Below are 19659 nucleotides of genomic sequence, written 5' to 3'. Positions count from 1 at the left end.
CGAAACATTACATAATATGGAGAAATGGCTGTTAACAGAAGATATTTATTTTCTTCAGATATATGTCACTTTTACAATACAGAAGAAATATTAACAAATGTAAAATAGGTAAAAAGAAATATACAAAATGATATCACAAAAAAGAAATATAATACTAATATTATATATTATTATAATAGGTAAAACGAAATATAAGATTATTATATGTCAAAAGAAATATTAACAAAGGTAAAGGTATAAAAAGCAAATTTGACCCCGACGTGATTTGAACACGCAACCTTCTGATCTGGAGTCAGACGCGCTACCGTTGCGCCACGAGGTCTTGATGATATCATCTGCAACTGACCAATAAGGAAATACACCGAAGAAATGGTGCTCGTGGAAGTGTCAATAATGCCTTTATTAGTGAAAGCCAGAAATTGGGCGGGGAACTCGTGGAATATCGGTTGCTACTTATCCCTTTTCAGCTCAGTGACGTTTCCAAGCACAAATGTGTTTGATACCTAGTGGTGGAGCGGCGATTGCACGTGTGAGGGATGTCTAATCTCAAGTGAACATATCGACTTGTCTTCCGCTGCTTTAAGTGAATTCAGTGCCTCTTCTCAACAGTTGAATGTTGTTACTCGGCGATTGCCTCCTAGTGTAATGATTCCAAGGGCTGCCTGCGCGAAATATTTTCAGCCTTCAGTTCCTCCTAGTGCGAGTGCTGTGCCAGCTCTCAGCAATCCATGTCATCGAGATTAGAGACTATATGTGAGTTTTCTTCAATTCAGACGTGTTTAGAGCAACTTTCGGTCGCCCAGCAATGGGATGTGAAATAATTAGCATTCCCTAGTCACTGAGCACCGACACTTTAATCTCAACTATGTGTCAACAAAAAGAAGATGTCATTTCAGCTAAGCATTGGTGGTTCAGTGGTAGAATTCTCGCCTGCCACGCGGGAGGCCCGGGTTCGATTCCCGGCCAATGCAGCTTCCTATTTTGTAAATTTCAATAATAGCATGTTCATTTAGGTATAATTTGCAAATTCGTTTACTCATCTAGAAATGTTGAACTCGGGGGATCTAGCACATAGTACATATATTTATTTTATATGCGTTTGAAAGTGATTTTACAGGGTGAAATGCTTTCCTCAAAGAAACCCTAAGTGCCCCGTGATCACTCGACTGTACAAGTCATACCAAGTTTAAATAAAAGTATGTGCAAACCTGTTGCCTCCTGCAAAACCCCCAAACTCCCCCGGGCTGTACACCAGTCAACCTTCACAATAACACAACAGAATTTATTTTTTGTGGTAAAAGTAACAAGCATTGGCATAGCCAAGAGGCTTCGCCTTTTGGACCTTATACATGTTTAGCCAAGCAGCACATTATCCTGTATGTTGTGCCTCCAGGAATTGTAAAGCTATACAATTCTTACACACTGGGTGTGAAAGAAAGTGTGGTGAATAATGTTATGGCTAAATATTGTTTGTATTGGTTTTTTTTATTTGATAAATGGCAGAATTACTTTATAATCTGTTTAAGGTAGGTAAACCCCGAGGTAGACCTTAAGCTAGACAGGGTGAATTAGGTGCAGAAAGATCTCGCATGTGCGTTACACCTAGCTAATTGCTGTAACTGGGGTTTGAATATGTACAGGACCTTTTTTTTTTATCATACTTCATTGATTTTTTTTTTACATTTGTATATCTCATACCATCACATTACATATTTGTAGCATCAGTAATCTTTTCTTTATATCAATTGCACATATTTACGACATATTCCTGCTGGAGCGTAAGTAGACATAATTCATCTACATAATAATTGCAGCAAGTCTAATTTCTTTTAGGATAGTAATCGCAAGTGATGGTAGTGCACTATCACGTTAAGACAGTAAACAGTCATGAAGCAACAACAACATATCTGACAACGCAGATTACGGTGTACCTGGAGTTTTTCTTGCATTCACAGTGGTTCACTTCATTGTCCCTAATAAAGCCTTTTCTAAGGTGAAACACGTTGTCTGGCTTGTTTGGAAACATGTATTAATGAAAAATTCTGCATCAACACTCAAGACTTACGATCAGCTGTCTACTCTAAATATATTCTCCTGTTGTCTCTCGATTTGTGCACTTAAATGTTAGTGACGTAATCCTTGATCGCAGTACGCTACCTCTAGGCTCTAAACACATTTCCAGCCTCCCAATCACATTCAAAGTCCGCCACCAAGCAAAGCAGCAGATATTTTCATGCTCTTCTTTGGAACTTTGATATTCCTTTTAGAGCATGTTTAAACATTGTGTAACAGTTTTGTTATCAGTGTATAATTTTGTTAACAAAGTAAAAGAGGAGTTCTTTTTACAGTGAGAAATCTGGTGGGTTAATAAAGTAAAAAAGAACAGCGTTTGGAATTGAATGACTGATTTGAATTTTTTGTTTGTAAATTGCCATGAGATGCAGATTGCACATTGTAAAATGGACACAAAAAAGTGACACACCACTACCAGTCTAATCGAGGCAGAAACACAAATGACCATCACAGAATATATATAAAGACATTAATGGTCCTCGTGCCAGCTACCCTCGCCTGGGAAACATCATTTACAACGATGTCTTTTCCACGCTTGACGTTTTTAACGATCCACTTACCCCGCAAACGTCTCTTCAACGAGGGAGCCTTCAACGACCGTCTTGACCACGAAAGTACATTCAGCGTGGGTTGGGGGGAGACGTGGTATTCCGTCCAGTCGTGCTGGGGGGGGCTGGGGGAGGGTTGGGAGGGGGGCTAGGGGGCTGGGGGGGCTGGGGGGTCTCCCCCCAAAAAATAACAACAATTAAGGAGCGAGTTAGATAAATAAAAAAAACGCTCTGTGGTATTAATGAAGTAAAAGGAATGACCCTCCCCCAAAGACGTGCAGTGTACGTAAAAAAAACAGTCCTTTTTTTATTTTAGAAGACGTGTTTTGACGCTTGTTTCCAAGGTAGATGGAAGTAAGGGGCTGCTGGAGAATGACGTGCAGGTAAGACGTTTCTACCGTGGTACAATCCTTCGTTGTAAATTCCAGCGTGGTAAAGCCACTTGCGATGTAAAATTTGCGTGGTAATGCCATGCGTGGAACTTGTAATAGTTGAAAAATCATATATTCCCCTCGCCTATCACTTGGCTATGCATCTGTTAGCACACTCTTTTTGCCTTCACTTGCCTCTTTTCTCTTTTGCTTGCTTTATTTCTGCTCTGCCTCTCTCCTTCGCCTCATTTTACCAGTGGGTACCCTTAGAATCCCCATCATATTGGAAACAAAGGATGTAAGTTTGGCATGGAAAGTTTTTTGTGGAAAAAAAGTGAGAAAGGTTTAAGCGGTGAGCTACCCCAAATATCCAAAGGAGGACTTCACACAGGTGGGAAGGAGTGGGGAGGCCTGAGAGTCAATAGGGTTAACAAGCCTTGATAGCAAGGGACACAAGTAATGTTGCACCTTGTCTAAACAACCTAAATAAGTCATGTAATATACCAAGACATGTTTTGCTGAACTGTATGCCTTATAGAAATGTTCTTCCATAAGGTGAGACTATAAATGTTTGTTAATTTATTTATTTATGCATTTTTATATTGCGGGTACATTACCCGAACATGTCAGAGCGCTTTACAATAGAACCAGTTACATTTTATAAGCACTTCAGAGTACATGAATTACATAAAAGCTGCAAATAGAAAACAGACTCTAAACTCACATGAGAATGGTAGTGAGCACATAAGTCTGCTACAGGTACTACTAGTTAGAGTTACATATATACAAGATGTAACTTCACTCAAGATTACATTTTAAGAAATGTTGAAGTTATTAGGGTTGGACAAATATATATAAAATAATTACACAGCATGATCTTCCTGCCATTGCTGGGGTTCCTGCGGTGCTCTTTCAGCCAGGCCTTCAGGGTGCTGTTGCCGCTGAAGCTGCTGCAAAACGTGCAACTGATGCCAATGTCAGAAAATGCATCCTGCCAGATACCCCACTAAATGAAGAGCAACCGGGTGCGAGCACCAAGATGTACACAGCGAATTGTCTTAAGATACTATAGGAACACAATTTACAACGCCATTGACATGCAGTGAATGTATGAAGAGCTTGATAAATATACAAGACTTTGATTTAGAAATTCCAGAGTGAGAGCTTTTTGATTATTGGTTTACATGCAGAAGGCCAAGCTAAAGCGTTGAATTAACTGTTCCCGATAACCCACAACAAAATGGATGGGTAGATTGAAGACGTGATCCAGAAACTTATGCTAGGCCTTCCTGTTGTTATGTCTGGATGGTGCCAGCCTCTATTCTTTTCTTTTAATTTGGCTGACACTGGTGGTGTTTTTAATAAGTGTGGGTCGTGGCAAGTAAGTTCCAGAGACTGAGATCTGGATTTTGCAGCAAGGAAACTGAATAAGCAGATAGAATTACACAGACACTATAGTGCCATATTTATGAGGCCTTGTGACAGTTTTGCGCTGAAGTTGCGTCACTTTTTTGTGACATATTGGTGGCGTAAAACATGTCTTCTGTCGCGCCCTATTTACAAAGTATATTAACAACAACAAGGGACCCCAATTCAGTCAGCAGGGGACCTCGGGGAACATACTTTTTAGAACAACAGTGGTCCCATGCACTCAAAGATATATAAAGCAATAAATATAGACAAAATCAAATCTATATTTGGAGTGACATGTCCAGCTGGACAGAGGTCATTCCACTGAATAACCTCTGTCCGGCTGGATATGTCACTCCAAATATAGATTTGATTTTGTCTATATTTATTGCTTCATATATCTTTGAGTGCATGGGACCACTGTTGTTCTAAAAACTATTTACAAAGTGACACATCTAAAAAGATGCGTCACTTTGTAAACCCCTGCACTACATTATAACTGTGTCAGGTATAATGTATGCCAGGGTCGGGTCCCCAACCAAGTAAGCCTCATAGAAGTGACGCAGTGAAATCTAGGAGATTTCACTGCGTCACTTCTAGGACGCAAATGCGTCACAACCTTACGCCTGCCTCATGGCAGGCATAAGCATGACGCAGTGCTATCTCCATAGCCCTCACCCCTGCATTGCTGGTGTTGCGTCACACTTCCAACACAACTCCTGCAATGCATCCCTTTTGCGCCGATAGATACAGAAGTAAAACTGACATATCTGTCATTCCTTGCAACATGATGCTTCATACAGTAAATATGACGCATCCATCATGTCGCAAGGAGGGCGCAATGAAAAGTGACTCATCTCTGTTTTCACGCAGCGATACATTCGTTTTCATAAATGAGGCCCTGGGAATCTGTCAGATGAGTCTCAGTGTGACCTGAGCGCCACCCTTCTTCTAGATGGCGTCTACTGAGAGGACTGAGTGCATCTGATTCGTGGCCCAGCAGAGACTGTTCAAGTACCACACACCTTTTGATTGAGACTAGGTTACAGACTCGGAGGCATAGGTCGGCCCGGGACCAGGGTTCAATTCCCGACGCGGCCGGGTGCAGGCCCAATGTCAGCGGGCCCGATAAATCTCGCCTCGGTGCCACTCTAACCATGGGGTCCCACGCTGCAACTCTGGGCAATAGCTTGCTTAATCTCCACTCCAACCCCATCACCGCCGGGGATGCCTGGCTGCACCTTGGGGATTCCCAGTAAAGGGACCATCTCACAGGGAAAGCCAGGACGGGTTCCCCAGTAGTACAGCATTGGGACGCCTCCGGGTAACCACGCGCTCTATAAATCCAACATTCATTCATTCATCTCCAGGAGTGTTCACTAGTGAGTGGGATGTGGACCTTATAAAGACTTTTCTCACAGAATTGCAGCCTCACACTTCCATGCATTATGAAGACCACATATCACAGTGAACAACTAGAAACATTTTTATTACTATAATCAATATGCCGATGGTTCTTGCATGTGTCTAATGCCACAAGCACAGTGTTTCTGTATTTTCAGTGGGAACAGTGGGCCTTTTCAACATCGGAGAGTGGACATGAATATGTTGCAAAAGTCCTATATTTTAATTTTCTAACAACATATAGATTTAACTCCAATAGTTACTTTTAGAACTGAAATTACACAACTATGATGTATTTATTTCCAGACACGAAATTATTTAGTCACTTGTACTTATGAGTGAATATAATATGGAGGGATTTGTTGCTTTAAATCAACATGGGGAAACCCGGGCTGACAGGTTTAGGCATCGGACTGATATTGTTTCCTGATTGTTACTTTCCTATCCATTTAAAAATTATGAATGGCACTGTCCAACAAGCAGAGAGAGACTTGACTGCTTTTAATCTAGTCTCTGTGGGGCATATTACCAAGCTATAGCGATAATTATCGCTAAGCTTGATTAGCGGGTATTAAAATATCGCCGCGCTCCGACGATTTTTACCGCTGAGATACCTTGATATTATCAAGGTTTATCTCAAAAGCGCTAAAAATCGTGGGAAATGCATGAATATCGCTGTAAAATCAGCGATATTCAGGCATCATCGTGACAATGCTCTTAGCCATGTTATCCACCTTCCATTGGATAACATGGCTAAGAACTGCTCTGGGTAGGCGTTAGCTTTTGGAGATAATCGCGCTTAGCGCGATTATTTCCAAAAGTTGGTAATAGGTGATAGTGATGTTAGCGACTGTTTCCAGTCGCTAACATCTTGGCATGCCCACTTTGCATGTCATTAGCGATAATTATCGCTGACATGCATAGTGGGCCCCTAAATGCCCGCTGTCGCCTATTAGCTGTCGCTAACTGGTGTTAGCGACAGCTAGGTAATAGGGCCATAAAATTATCGCCGCTTTAGCGGAAAAAATTCCCGCTAAAGCCGCAATAAGGACCTTGGTAATATGCCCCTGTATCCTTTAAGGAATGGTGTCAAAGATTCTGACCCACAGTAACATTGTGGCATGCTTCATCACTGAATCCTCACCCAGAACGTAGATACATCCTGATGGGCTCAACCTCATCTCTCCAGTAGAAAGGGGTTCTTAATATCTTGTTCTCAAAATGGGATCTTCTAGGATGAAGCAATTAAAATTGCCTAAAGAAAAGTCCCATGGCAGGAAGTTTATTCTTAGAGTCCTTTGTTAAATGTTAAAACCAGTATTAGATGTCAATAGAGTATGTTAGCTCTCCCGCATCTATAACTGTGGTTGACATGTTTCGGCCAGCTGTTTGTGTGCCCATCCGGATCAGCCGGCTTTCTTCAGGGCCAGGAAAAGATCCCTATTAACTGTTATACGGTGTATGGCACCCTTGCTTGTTTTTGGGAGCACTTGCAGCATTCATTCATTCACTCATGCAAATCATACAACCTGCTAGACATTTCCAGGTTGGTATCTGTGAAAGTAGAAAAATCTTTTTAGGCCCTTAGAATACAATTCCTGACATTTGTGTAATCCTTTACTCAGTTTTAATTGCCCGCTAGCACGCGAGATTCTGTGAACGAACACATCGGCCACGATAAAATGAAACCTGCTATTGGTTCATTTTTAATCTCTTCACTACTAAATGTTTTATTTTACCTATTGTTCGCAACCATGGGGCAGATTTACAAGCCCCTTGCGACACTTTTCCCAAGTTAAAAGTGATGCAAAAGTGTTGCAAGGGGCTTGTAAATCTGCCCCCATATGTTTAAGCTGCTAAAGATGATTAGCACATGGGTGACAATAGAATCACCCACCCCTTTATAACTCAAATTACTATTGGCCCCTAACGTACTCTCTTTACCCTCTCGTAAACCGTAACCTCAATTTTATTCTGTTCAATCAACTCTGATCGTTTGGAATTACTGTGATTGGAAAACTGCAAAGAGAGAATTTCTGCTTGGGTCGGCAGGCTGTGGGAGAGACTTAAAATCGAGGTCCCCTTTAAATTATAGATTGAATATATGAAGGATTAAAAACAAAGTTATATATTTGTCAATAAAATGAATCATCATTGTTGCTATTTAGCAAAATGAAGGAAGGAAAAATATCACTGCGTTGGCCGGGAATCGAACCCGGGTCAACTGCTTGGAAGGCAGCTATGCTCACCACTATACCACCAACGCTTGGATGTGAACGATGGGTTTTTACATCATTACATGGATACACAAAAAGGTTAGGGCCTGGGCACTGTGTGTTGATTAAGTAGTTTTGGCTGCTTTTGCAAATCCCGTCCATGCAACGTTTTAATGGGTTAGTGTTAGTCACTGCTCTTAATCTCTGTACTCGCAATCTCGAAGTCCCTCTTTTCTTTCCTCGATTCTCTCCCCGTTCTAGTTATTTATGGCATTTCCTGCTTCTGTTCTGGTGGGTTTTAAGTGTGAGGGGCTAACGAACCCCTCGGCAGCACAATATGATATGCCATCGAGCCTCATTCTGCTGTTAAATCCATATATTACATTAATAACGAGTAAACAGCAGTGTTTGCTTCCACTACAAACAAAACATCTGGGGCGCCTGCTGCAGTTACCCGACTCGTCCCTGGTACTAAACATATTCCATAACTCCTAAATTAACGCTTAAAAATAGAAGCGTTATGCTTGTTTTTTTCTTATATGTATGCCCATTCTAGAAAAATAATAATTTCCTAAATAAAAGAATTGTGACCCCGACGTGATTTGAACACGCAACCTTCTGATCTGGAGTCAGACGCGCTACCGTTGCGCCACGAGGTCCCATATAACGATATGTTCCCAGTGTTTGTAATGAAGATCAAGTGGTGTGTGTCATGCTCTCTTATTTTTTGGGACCAAATAGCACACACATTTGCTGTTCCTTGTATACACGAGTTAATGTGTGTTCTGTTCCTTCTCTCTCAAAGGACTGCATTTATTGCTGTTACAGTCTCTCTCCATAGCTGTTACAGTTCCTCTCCCTTGCTTCTCTCACAGTCGAGCACTATGATTGGTAGGTAGTTCATGCCTGCTGTATGCGGGCTGTGCCTGCTCCCACACTAGCGCTGCTGTCATTGGTGGTTCAGTAGCATCTACATCCAAGAGATATTTCCGCTTACACCGTTCAGCATTTAAGCTGTATTCAGTGACCCAGTGGGAGCAGCATGTTACCGAATCTGCAAAGCGCCTTCTGTCATTGGTAAGCCACCGTAGCGCATTTTTGCTCTGGGTTCACTTGTTGTATAGGTGTTTGTTTGTTTTTGGTAGCATGTGCACACAGTGAAGCATTCTTGCTTAAAACATTAATTTACCTGGGGTTCGTATTGCTGAATGTGAAGAAAGAGGGAGGGTGTCCCATTTCAGCAGATGATTAAGCCAGATGATTAAACTGGCTTTTGTGACCGTGCCACAATCTCGCTAATTGGCTCTTAACCTTATGGCATCTTTGGACCCCCGATGAATCACTACTGGAAGGCAGAGACCCCTGTTATTTGAACATCCCAACATTACAGAAAAATACATAAACAAGTATCCATCAAACACATACACAAATGAAGCCACATTTAATTCACGAATAAAATTACACATTGGAGCCACCAATCATCCATAGTAGATTCTGTTTGTTGTACTTGTACTTCTCCAAAAAAAACAAGATAATTATATGAAATTAAGCTTTAGATTCCAAATCCAAATTCCTTAATATACACAGAGCATTTTAAAAATCAATTCAATTCAAAAGTGCTTTATTCGAGTGTATACTCATAAAAGCAAACATACACAAAATATTGACAGTATTAAAATAGAATTAAATCTACAATCAGACACATTTACAAAGCACTACTAAATACATACAATACATTTGGTTAGAACAAAGTCTCTCAGTATTTATAATTTTTTTTTTAAAGAATTCATCAGAGGTTTGGTTTGTACATTAAAAAGAGTATATACAATTTAAAAAGCTAGCGGTGACAATTTCAGTAGAACATTTCACATACAGAGAATAGTTAATTAACTAGCAGTCTCTGAATATCTATCAAGTTCATTATTTATCTGAAAGCTAAAGAAAATTTTATAAAAACAAGTTTTTCAGGCAGAGAATAGTTAGATAACTAGCAGTCTCTGCCTGATCACACAGAGAATAGTTAATTTACTAGCAATCTCTGACGGATCGCCCATGCCCAGCTAATATATTTAGCTGTCGCTATTGATATCCATGATAGTGGGCTTGAGCATATAATGCGCAGAGCAACGGAACTGCAAGTAGTACCAAGGTTCCTACACATAGGTGCTAACCAAACACGTCGAGGGACACAATATGCTTTACAAGCGAACAGAAAATGTCCAAGAGTTTCCTTCCCCGTTCCACAGGCTGGACAGATGTCACTCCCCCCTGAGCCCCATCTGGCTGTCAATGATTTTATAGGGAGGGCGCCAGCTCTCAGTTGGAATAGGAGCTTCCTGTCTCCCGGTTTAGAAACAATGTCCCAATACGACTCTAAGACCGGGTACAGTTTTACCTCAAGGAAACCAATGGACATAGACCCGTTACTCAAATTACTCAAGCTCTTATTAGCAACATGTTCCCAGAATATAATGTTTAGGGCTGATTTGGTAGGAAATGATGCACCTGTTGGATCAAGCCATATAGAACTTAACCCAAGCTCGTACAGTATTGCCTTCAGTGAATTGAGCCAACTAATTCTATGAAAACAGTCCGCCTTTATGACATCAATAAAACCTTCGGCATAATGCGCAAGCTCGGGGTAGTCCATAATCTTCGCCAGTATAAAATTGGACGTAGTCTGGCTAGATCCTTAATTTGCTTCCTACCAAGCTCATATCTTAGAGGCAGGAGAGGGGTGCTTTTAGGGGTACCCGTGAGTAATCTTAAGAATTTATTCTCAGATCCTTGTAGTAAGTTCAAGTTTTCCAAGCCCCATATCTCCGCACTATAAAGTGCCGACCCTATAGCCTTCGCTTCGTAAACCAATAAAGCTGGCTTAATAGGTTTGGCCAAAGATTTCCTATGTTCCATATTAATGGCACCCGACAATTGCTTATGTCGCAGAGTGGCGATGTTAATATGCTGGCTCCATCGACTGTTATCTGCAATGAGAATTCCTAGATATGTAAATGAGTTTACCACCTCAAGAGGCCGCCCACTCATGATGATGTTAGACTTACAGCTACAATGTGGTTTAAAAGCCATGAGTTTGGTTTTAGTGGCGTTCACCTAAAACCCATGCTCCTCACAGAAATTCTCAAAAATACACAGAGCACGCTGCAAACCACTAGGCGTTTTTGACATAATAAGCGCGTCTTCCGCAAACGTTAATATAGGGATTTTTAACCCTGAGAGAGAGATGGAGCGTCTACAGGAGCTGTTACCATACGGGGGACAACGCCATTTATGTACAGAGTGAACAAGGTTGGGGCCATTGAACACCCCTGTCGAACCCCCCTTTCAACTGGAAATTCATCTGTGACCATGCCCTCCCCACTGAATTTTGGCAAAAGTAAGCTCGTGTAATCGCATTATCAAGGTCAATAATTCTTTAGGGACCCCCAAACTTTGTATAACTTGCCACAGTTTTGCCCGTGGGACCAGGTCGAAGGCAGCCCTCAAATCAACAAATGCTGCATAAAGGCTGCCTCCTTCCAGCACCACAGTCTTCCACTGAAGCAGTTGAAAGCGGAACACTTGGTCAACCGTGCTAGTTGCCCTTAGAAATCCTGCTTGGAACGGTGATAGGATATTGTTGTCCTCTGCCCAATCTAGGGGCCTATTTACCACCACACGGCCGACTATTTTTTGTACAGTGTCAATAAGGCTTATTGGCCTATAGTTACCCGGCTGTGCACGGTCTCCCTTTTTAAACACAGGGATAATCACCGCACCTCTCCAAGAGGCAGGGACATCAGCACCCTTTGCAATAAAATTGATAAGCATATAGATATATTTACACCACCGCTCTTTATCATTTAAAAAGATATCTGCAGGAACACCATCAGATCCTGGTGCGCGTCCTCTGTGCGCAGCATTTATAGCAGTCAAAACCTCTTTATCATTAAAAAGATTACCATGGGAAAAAACATATTAATACTGTCCTCCCCTCTAATCTGTGTACTGAGAGCATACTGCGAGCTAAAAAATTCTACCCAAGCTTCCTGAGGTACGTTATTATTAGGGGATTCATCTACTCTCTCGCTACCCCATTTAACGATATTCCAGAATGCTCTGGAATCCTTTCTATGACTTGCTTTTTTCAGTTTACACCAGTGCTGCTCATCCCAGTCTCTTTTAGCCTTCACTATGCAGTTTTATAATTCTTTCTGGCTAGACGAGTGTTTTCAGCCACCCTCATTTTAATTGCCTGCCCTAGAGCCAGACATGCAGCCCTACATTCGGCATTGTACCATTTAGCATCTTTACTAGCTCTTGCCCCATTTCGCCTAACAGGTTTCAAGAAATGTTTTTTAATCTCGGCGAACAGGGTATCATGTATGTTAACCACTTCCTTCAGGCCAGTGGGGGAAACACTAATTGATTCCAAAGCAGCTATGGCTTGGTCAGTTTCATAATTAATATTATCAATAGCCTGTTGATTGGTCACAATACTGTCCCATTTAAGCCTACGCATGTTATTTTCTGGGATAAGCGAGGGCGGAGCAAGAGTATTTAAAGAAGTAGGATTTGTCCCAACCGCCCACCATTTGTGCTCCACACATAAAGGATTCTGGTCGCTCTCAGGTCTCATAGCGACCTCCATATCACGGACAGATGACCACAGCGATAAGCTGCAAATAACATAATCTATCCTACTTTTATGTCTTCCATTGTCAAAAGTCATAGAGCCTTTTCTATCCAAAGCTGTACATCCTTTCAAAGCTCTCAGACCTTTTTCTAAACACAGTGCATTCAGAGCTATAATTTCATCAGTCCAACGGGTAACTGGCTTCAAATCTAGAGCAGGAATGCCCCATTGGGAGTTCTGCTCCGATGGAGACTTCACCTAAGACCAAGGGCTCAAACGTCCTATTAAAATCGCCTGCTATCACCACCTTATTATCTGGGGAAAATGTATCAAGGAGGTTTCCCAATGCGATGAAAACATCAGATCTAACACCCTTAACATTCCTAGCATATATATTATATATATATCTAGTGACCCTGTTTCATCACTAGTTACCCTAACTAACTGTATGTCGTTATGACTAGTCTCAATATTTGTTATTTTTAGTTTGAGGGTTTGTCAGACCCAGATTGTTAGACCCCCCATTGGCCTTCCTTTCGGGCCCTTTACAGCTGGCACAGAAAAATTTAAATATCCCAGCGCAAATACAGGTTCACATGCCACGTCTCTTGAAACATACACACATTATACAAGTTAACAAAGCCAAGCCAGTCCCCACAATCTAATTTGGAGCATAGCCCAGCCAAGTTCCAAGAGATAAGATTCCCCACCCGGGTAGGACAATCAAGTTGAGCATCAGGAATTGGAGTCAAGGAAGAGGACACTCTGTCACTGGTACCACCGAACTTGCCTGCGCTGGAGTACTTGTAGAATTCAAATGGACAACCTCATTACCTTTACGGACATTCAGGGAGCATATACTCTGGGCTTTTACACCTGATAGTACTGTACATTTACCCCCTTGAAGTCAATCACAGTCATTCAAATTGGGGAGGGCTGAAAACCTGTTCTCAAGATTTATTCCCCACTCAGAGGATTTAGCAACATTCTTCCCCTTAGCAGAGACCACAATCCATTTTGTTCTTAGTGTGCACCGATTAGAACCCCCCCCTTTCCGATAGTAAAAAAAGTCTAGGGTAAGCGGGACAATATCAGTGGACCTTCGCTGTGGAGGTAGGAGATTGGGCAAGATGTTGATTAACACCTAAGGGTCTGAAAAATTCAAAACAACACAGTCACCCCTGAATCTTTTTGGGCTGCTACCTATCCACTCTACCCTCCTAGCCATAACTAGTTCCTCTGCCAGTTGTTGCTTACCCCAAGGGGTTATTACCATGTTGTTAGTTAGCCAGTATAAGGCTTTAGACAGCAATGAAGATGTAGTTTCGTCCTGTCCTGGTTCCAATTTAGGAACATTAGCTAGAACAAGGACTAAGGGGGAAGCCTCAACTATAAGCTCAACTGTGCATTTCGCATGTGCCTGCTCTGGAAAAACAACAGGAGGGACAACTACCTTTTGTAAACCCTCCCCTGACACTACTTGTGAAGCCACAGGGTGATTAGACAAGGGGATTACTCCTCCCTCACCCCCTCCCTCAGGGCTTGATGTTCCAGTCTTTGTCTCAATCTTATTTATCATTTCAGCAGGCAGTTTTTCTACTTCCTCCAAAGTTTTGTTCAAAAGACCCCCTAATCGTTTAACTTCGTTAGTAAGCTTATCTATCTTTCCCACCAGTGGCTTTACAATTCCCTGGATCTTGGTGTCTATCATAGCCAGCAACTTCCCAAACTGCTCATTGGTTAAAGACACACCAACTGCGTCAAGTAACCCTTCATCCTCCACCACAATATTACTTGGTGGGGAAGCAGGCTTCTTACGACTTGAGCGAAGCCCTCCCCGCTTTTGCTGGCCCTTTTTTGCTCCTCTGGTAGTGCGTGGCGCAGGTACTGGGGTAGGGGCTTTTGCCTCCTGAGGGTGTGGTTCAGCCTCATTTTCACTATCACTAACCTCAAGTACACAATTAGTCTGGTCCAAGAGAGCATTGTCATCAGATTCAGGTAATACAACCGGAAGACTACTATTAGCTAGGTTCGGGGATTGAACAAAGTCAGGTACTGGCAAGATTGATGTAGGAGACTTAGGAGAGGCACCCAGCCCAAGTGAGGATCTCCTCTCACTATTAATTTTGGCAACTACCTGCACTAAGTAATTGTCCATGGTGTTTTTTACCAGGGAAACTTTTTTGCTAGGCATAATACACCAGTAAGACAAACAACAGAACCCTCCCCGAAACACAATACAAATACGCTGAAAGTGTATACCTAAGTCTCACTAATCAAATTAGGCACAGAGCATTGAAAAGCAATGCCTAATAATGTCCAGGATCCTCCTCAAGTAATGGGACAGTCGCACCTGTAAATAAAACGAGCAGAGTAACTTGCCCAGCCCAGTCTCTGCCTGTCTCGGACTGTCTTAGACTGTCCGCCCTTGGTCCGGGCTTCGTCCCGCGCGCGTCCTCGCGGGACGAGGGACCTGCCGTAGCTTTAAGCGCCTCCTGGAGTGCTGTTTCTTCACGTCGTCGTCGCTGGCCCCCTAGGGATGCTGGGGGATGGAGTCCGGCCGGCGGAGCCAAGCCCGGCCGGTCGGTTTCAGCAGGGGGTTGGCGGAGCAAAGCCCGGCCTCAATGCAAGCAGGTAATGAGCCTCAGCAGGACCTCCTTTTAGTCAGCAGGGGTAAAACAAACAAAGACTGGGAACTCGGCCCCTGCCATAGCTTTAAGCGCCTCCTGGCACGCTGTTTCTTCACGTCGTCGTCGCTGGCCCCCTAGGGATGCTGGGGGATGGAGTCCGGCCGGCGGAGCCAAGCCCGGCCGGTCGGTTTCAGCAGGGGGTTGGCAGAGCAAAGCCCGGCCTCAATGCAAGCAGGTAATGAGCCTCAGCAGGACCTCAGTGTGTTGCAGTCAAAGAAGCAAGATCGGAGCCAGCAAAATATTAAGCAATACAGCCCAGGAGAGTTGCAACTCGTGCTTTCACTGATACACCCGTAAGTCACAGCTCAACATCCTCAGATGCAATGCTCTCTTCTAATCTTTAAATTAATTTTTTCACGTATATGAACTTTTTTATTATCAGTCAAACTTCTTCATAATAAGACAACCCGCACTCCAGATTCCAAATTGAGATGTAGTTTATTCGTGACACGTTTCGGCACAATCAGCATCTTTGTCAAATACCCATACTCTACAGGTGAACATTTGTAAAGGATTCTTAAATTAGAAATAACAGTAAGACTTGCACGTCCAGCATTGCTAAGTCTGTGTTCAATAGAGTTTATATGTCCCTCATAATCAATACGTCTTGTATGATTCTGCAGATGCTTTGGAGAAGTCACAAGTATAATCACCACATAAATATAACATACAATAAAAACCCAATCCACTTGAAAATATATTTCAGATCATGACCTGCTTCATTTCACCAGAAAATCAATCCTAATTATCGTAAACATAACAAGTTCCAATAATTGTGTCAGTTTTTATAAACATGAGTGGTCTGGCCATAACATGGTATGGGCTCCCTCTTACCACCATACAATTATCACACATAAATAATAATTCCAAATAAATTAGCAAATGCAAAAATCGTTCATCACTTTTTCCTCACATTCATACATCCATGGTAGTAAAAACTACTTCGCATATATAGTTCCAAAATTCATCCACATGTTTCATGCAGCAATAATATCTCTTAGCAGATTATCTATACATCACCTGTGTATACCTCATACTCATTCATGACACAGTGGGCTTAAAAATATTGGCCACTATGTTGCGGTCTCTGAGTGGAATGAATTACACAACCATTTAATTAAAGTTTACAGCCACCAACATGTGATCTGAATTACTGAGGGGCTCCCCAAATGTCCTTCATGCCCCTGTGGGTAATAGAATTGATATACAAAGAAAAACCAAAGGAATTGATGGACGGAGCGTTGACAATACAAGCACTCACCCCCAGTCAACTGATCTGGGTTTAATCCATCACCGTTCTTTAAGCCCACTCTGCCACCCCAGTTCAGACATGGCCATATACAAATCAGTCTTACCCTGTGCCTCATGGGAACAGTCCAGCCCGAACTGCCAAGCCATGCCTTCCCTGGACCGGAAACAAGCTACAGAGGACCGGTTTCTGGCATTTCAGCAGTCTTCAGCCCGGCTTGCTTGAATCCAGTGGCAAAGTGAGCAAGGGACTCAGGTTTGAGCATACCGTGTCAAAGGCAGCCAAGAGGTCCAAGAGGAGTAGCATAGCAACCCCATTGCGGTCTACTGTGTTCTTCAGGTCATCCCAGATGGCAAGGAGGGCAGATTCTGTGCCTCTTTCCGGACGGAACCCTGTGAGGAAGTTTGAAAGTATGGCATTCTCTTCCATGAATTGTGACATCTGGGCGAACGCTGCTCTTTCTATCACTTTGCCCAGAAAAGGTCCATTTGTAATGGGTCTGTAGTTGTCAGGGTTCAGCGGGTCCAAGTTTGTTTTCTTCAGCAAAGGGCATATGTATGACTTTCTTAGTTCTTCTGGAAATATTCCGGGAGTTAGGGAATCGTTGATTCTTCTTACTGGAGTGGCAGCAGAGGTTGTTAAAAAAATGTTGTCTTGAAAGTTTGCGGTGGACAGGGATCAGAAGCGCTGCCAGCATGCCTGCTTGCTTTGACCAGGTCCATAAATTAATTGTGTGAGATGTATTGGAATGAACGGAGAGGCTGGGTTAGAGTGTTCTTGGATTGTTGTTTTGTAAAAGGGTTAATGCTGGTGCTTTGCCTCTGTCTGTGAAATCTTGAGTAACAGGATGAGTTCCTTCTAGGCTTTTTGGTTTACGAAATTCATTGAGTATTTTATAGAATTCTTTATTTGCACATTTAGCATTTTGAATTCTGTCTGAACAGTACCTGTTCTTAGCTTTTTTAATAGCCGACTTGTATAATTTGTTAATTTTCTGTAGGTGAAGTTTGTCTTGTTTGGCGTTTGTTTTGAACCAGGTACGTTGCATCTTTCTAATTTGTTGTTTTTTATGTCTTTCATCTCTATATTTCTCCAAGGAGCTTTTTTCTTTTGTTCTGTTGTGTGGTTTTAGTGGTATCAGGATGTCAAAAGCTTCCTGTAGCAACTCATATAGTTTTTTAACACAATGTATTGTTTCTATAACTGTACTAGATGTTGGTGTGTTTCTAAGTGTTCCAAATTGTGTTTGTTCCATGGTTGATAGGTGGATGCATGTAAGGCAGTTTTAAGGTGAATCGCTCAGTGTTTTATGTTGGAACCCAAGCAAATTGTGATCTGACTGGGTGACCGGAGTTATAGTTTGAAAAGGTAACTAGCTCGTTATGAGCAAAAATGACATCTAGGATATGTGCGGTGATGTGTGTGGTTTTGTGGTAGCCCCGGGTGCCATACTCTGCTCTATCAGCAGAGTTGCGGAGTCTTACTAACTCTGCGCTGCACAGGGAAGTGAAGTTGCCGCTAAACTCCAACTCTGTGGCAGAGTGGAGTACGACGCCAGCCCCCTTACAAAAAAGTTTTAAAAAACCACCCACTCCTTGCTCTGCCCACCATTGATGCTGTGGTAGGGCTGCATTGGGGCTGATTTTGTGCTGCTCTGGTTGTGGTGCAATGATGTGGAGGTGATGCTGTGCTGATGCTGAGATGGTGCTGTGGTGGTATTGAGTGATGCTGAGGAGATGCTGTGCTGGGTGCTACAGTGGTGCTGAGCGATGCTGTGCTGGGGCATAGTGATGCTGAAGTGGTGGTGCTGTGCTGGTGTTTAGGAGTTGCTGAGTGATGCTGAGTTGGTGCTGTGCTAAAGGGGTGTTGTGCTGATGCTGGAGTGGGTCTGCATTGATGCTGAGCTGCTGCTGAGGAGATGCTGCACTTTTGCTGAGTGATGCTGTGGTGGTGCTCAGTGATGCTGTACTGGTGCTGAGTGATGCTGTGTTGTTGCTGAATCATGGTGTGGTGACTCTGAGTCATGTTCAGGTGGTGGTGCTGGTACTCAGGTGGTGCTTAGTGATGCTGAGTTAGTGCTGTGCTAAGATGATGCTGTGCTGATGCAGTGCTATGCTGATGCTGTGGTAGAACTGTGCTGGTGCTGAGTTGGCGCTGCACTGGTAGCAGTGCACTGATGCGAAGGGGGTGCTGTGCTGATGCTGAGGTGCTGTGGTGGTGTTGATTGATGCTGAGTAGATTCTCATCTGGTGCTGAGGTTATGCTGAGTGATGCTGTGGTGGTGCTGATTGATGCTGTGTGGGTGCTGCACTGATGCTGAGGTAGTGCTGCACTGGTAGTGAGGTGGTGTTGCACTGGTGCATAGATGGTGCTGAGGTGGTGCGCTGGGGCTGAAGTGGTGCTTCGCTTGAGCTGAGTGATGATTAGGTGGTGCTGTACTGCTGTTGGTGCTGTTGGAGTGCAGTTTTGTGCAGTGGCTTGGCATAGATGACTAGCTTGAAGGCAACTCTGCTAAAAAAACTGTGTAGCTTTGCAGAGAAGTGCTTTTCTTCTATGATATACCATTACAAAACCCAATGGAAAAGTGAATGTAGTAAAAAAAAAAGACCTTCACACCATTGCAATGCACCATGCAAAGCATTTTATTTTTTCAAAGTAACATTTTATTTTGCCTTTGGAGCACTCCCCGCGTACTCAAAATGCTTTTTCTCACTTTTATTGTTAACTGTCATCACAGCTACGCTGCTCGCTTACCTTGCACTCTGAAAAGGGAAAGTTTGAAAGTCAGCAAATGGCAGAGAGCACTTAATTTTTTAGAGAAGGGAGATCTTATTAGACATTTCTAACACTGTGTCATTTTATATACGTGGATTACATTTGGTTCATGTATAAAGTATAATCATTTTGACCTGTATTTCATTGGATAGTGTACTAGCGCATCATGGGTCACAAAAAATTGCTACAACTTTTCATACCATCATAAATGTGGCTTTTGGCTGTGTTTAGAATGAAATTTTTCTTTGCAAGGAAACAACGTTTTGGTTTGATCCTTTATTCTTGGCAAC

At 42.6% G+C, this 19659-nt stretch overlaps 4 non-coding genes across 4 annotated transcripts; 1 reads left to right on the top strand and 3 right to left on the bottom strand.

Annotated features, from left to right (window-relative positions):
* Positions 1-250: 250 nt before the first annotated feature.
* On the bottom strand, positions 251-322 carry TRNAW-CCA (transfer RNA tryptophan (anticodon CCA)). The gene has a single exon. It is a non-coding gene; the product is annotated as a tRNA-Trp (tRNA).
* Positions 323-900: 578 nt separating this feature from the next.
* Positions 901-971, top strand: TRNAG-GCC (transfer RNA glycine (anticodon GCC)). Its single transcript has one exon. It is a non-coding gene; the product is annotated as a tRNA-Gly (tRNA).
* A 7029-nt stretch (positions 972-8000) lies between these two features.
* On the bottom strand, positions 8001-8072 carry TRNAG-UCC (transfer RNA glycine (anticodon UCC)). The gene has a single exon. It is a non-coding gene; the product is annotated as a tRNA-Gly (tRNA).
* Positions 8073-8609: 537 nt separating this feature from the next.
* TRNAW-CCA (transfer RNA tryptophan (anticodon CCA)) lies at positions 8610-8681 on the bottom strand. The gene has a single exon. It is a non-coding gene; the product is annotated as a tRNA-Trp (tRNA).
* Positions 8682-19659: the final 10978 nt, after the last annotated feature.

This window comes from Lissotriton vulgaris, chromosome 12, assembly GCF_964263255.1.
Source record: "Lissotriton vulgaris chromosome 12, aLisVul1.2, whole genome shotgun sequence".
Classification (NCBI taxonomy): Eukaryota; Metazoa; Chordata; class Amphibia; order Caudata; family Salamandridae; genus Lissotriton; species Lissotriton vulgaris.
This window is presented reverse-complemented; position numbering and strand designations above follow the sequence as displayed.